General features: G+C 39.8%; 1 pseudogene; it reads right to left on the bottom strand.

Annotated features, from left to right (window-relative positions):
- Positions 1–935: 935 nt before the first annotated feature.
- Positions 936–1,041, bottom strand: LOC123458040 (annotated as a pseudogene).
- Between the last annotated feature and the right edge of the window lie 1,752 nt (positions 1,042–2,793).

Raw genomic sequence — 2,793 nt, 5'->3', positions numbered from 1 at the left:
GATAGTAAATTTAGAGGATGATCCTGGGGGTCAGGCCATTGGGGTCAGCTCACACAGGTAGTGCAGTAGACTGTGGGCAACAGGGGGCGCTCTAGATAGTTCTCTACCAGACAAGTCCCATTTTTGTGGTGGCGTGTGGGATGGCATCTCAGGGTTCTGTTTGAGCCTCAATCACTCCTCTGCTGTGTGGTGTATGCACGTGTACGTGCTGATGCAGCACCCTGTGCATATGCCCCAGAGGCCAGAAAAAAATGTCAGGGGTCCACCACCATCACTCACCTGCCTGTTTTCCCTTGAGAGGAGTCCCTTGTTTCCAATCCCCAGGGACTCTCTAGTGTCTGGCCCCTACAGGAATGGGTTTCAGAAGCGAATGGCCACAGCCCAGCAGTCTCGAGCTCCCTCGGGCCCTCTTGCTTCCATGGGAAACATTCAACCATTGATTATCGCTCCAACTCTTACATACACTATTTTATATAGCTGGCTCCCAGGTCAAAATCAATAACTTTTGTGAACTATAAATTCCTTTTACATCATAATCTCTCATAATAGTTTGTTCCTACTTCATAATACCTGGTGTACATAAAGCAGAATTCACTCAGTATATTAGAAAGCAATTACTTATATCATAGGAAATAATTAGATAAATATTTTCCTAATAATTGTAAAAAATACAGTAAAATTTCACTACTTATTACTAAACTATTTCTATTTTAATGATCACATTTCTAATTTTCTCAGTCTCCCTATTTATTGTATGTAGTTTTATAATTTGCAAAGTAACGAATTAACTTGGAGTTGTTTTTCATGCTCAAATAATGAGAAGTTATTTTTTCTTCATTAAGGCTCAAAGCATGAGAAAACTAAAATCTATGATTTTCTTATAATATACCCTATGTCCTAGTTACTTTGGTTAATAAATCAAAAGTACTGGAGCAGAAGGATTTGAAATTAAGATTTTGAGAATATTATTTCCTATAAAAAGTACTGAACTAATAAGAACAGATACAGAACTTGGTCTTAGCCAAAAGACCAAGAAGAGCTCCTATAATCATTAACCACTCAGGTTCCATGAACTTTGTTTCTGTAAATTTGGAGAACAGTCCATGTCTGGGTTTTCTTTTAAACTTCTAAGAAGGACTATGCTAGTCCAAGCTGAAGACAGACCCTCTGGAATGATCCCAAACTTCAGTGGCAAGCTGGAAGATTCTGAGACGAAGAGGGCAGCACAGGAGGTCCTCAGAGTCAAAAGGTAGATTGGCATGACAGAGGAACCAGTATCCTCTTCAAAGATCCTCAGAAAGAAATTGTCTTTATACTGATTGGATTGGCCAGACTTGAGGTAAAGACCCAATCCATTTCCTCAGTGTATAGGGAAACTTGGGGGGTCAGATGGCCAGCATGGCACTGTCCTGGAGGAATGTGTATAAGAGAACAACTCTGATGCTCTTATTCCTCCAGCTCAGGATCCTTGCAGCATTTGCTCTAGTCCTGTGTGTCAGCTTATGGGGGCCAGCTAGTAGGTGGAGATCCACAGACCCTGCCAGCTTCTCAAACCCATACATTTCTTCCTTATTCAGTTGACAGTCCTTGACTTAGGCTGGACTCATTAGGTAATAAAAGCTGTCCTGACTTGACATTTAGCTATTATAGTCTTTATCTGCACAGTCTAGTAAGAGTCTTCCTTGGTTTCACCATTAGGTTACAGGTTGTTTCATCGACCCCCACAGAAGACTTTAATATGATATTCCAAATATATACCATATTAGCATTCTAACATCCCCAAATTCGGACTCTGAAATGTATCTGATGCAGAGATTTTTGAGAAATTTGGAGAGCCTTTATTAACCCAGATACCACATGAGGCACTGCAAATAGACATCCTCACTTGCCTTTCCAATCCCAGAGTACTGTATCTTCTTCTTGTTGTTGTGGTATCCAGCATGTGACAGCTAAAGACACCATGCTGACCTTTTTGTCAGTACCTGGGATTGATTGCAGAGCCTTTTGTGACAGAAAAGTATACCACTGAGCCACTGAGCCACAGCCCCAGCACCCTTTACATATTTTATATGATTTTATTTGACACTTAATGCAAATAGCTAACATTTTCCTGTAAAATTTCTAAAACTAGGTTGTCAATAAACTGATGAGTCACTTGCATTACACATCAATTCTTTTTCTTTGAGAAAAGAAATTTTGGCTCAAAATGCAGCCTAGGATGGCCTTGAATTTCTGATCCTCCCACTTCTACCTCTTCAGTTCTGGGATTACAGATGTGCACCACCATACCCTAATTATGAGACGCTGGGGACAGAACCCAGGACTTCATGCCTGCTAGGCAAGGAGTCTACCAGCATCCTCAGCTCCATGTATCGATTCTTACATTGTAAATTCTCATGTTTCTACAATGACATAATTGAACCCAACTTTTCCAACACTTGAGAGTTTAGTATTTAAAATCAAATTCTTCTGAAGTTGGGAGAAGTTTCCCAATCATTTTTTTTTTTTTTACTAGTATGCCCAACCTTTAAGCAGCCTGGTTTACTTACATACACATCAGATATTTTAAAATATGTGAATAATATAGTGCTTAATTCAAATTTGCTATGGTAGGATGAGTTACCAAATTGTAGATGCATATATTCCACAATGTATTTGACACTTTTTTCTTGCAATAACTGTATTAAAAAGCTGACATCCTTAGTGTAGCCTCTTTTACCACCCACTCTGAGCCATGTCACTAGCATTGGCTTACATCCTAATTCAGGGCCCCTGACACACTCACCCTTGACT

The sequence above is a fragment of the Jaculus jaculus genome, chromosome 1 (assembly GCF_020740685.1).
Source record: "Jaculus jaculus isolate mJacJac1 chromosome 1, mJacJac1.mat.Y.cur, whole genome shotgun sequence".
Classification (NCBI taxonomy): Eukaryota; Metazoa; Chordata; class Mammalia; order Rodentia; family Dipodidae; genus Jaculus; species Jaculus jaculus.
This window is presented reverse-complemented; position numbering and strand designations above follow the sequence as displayed.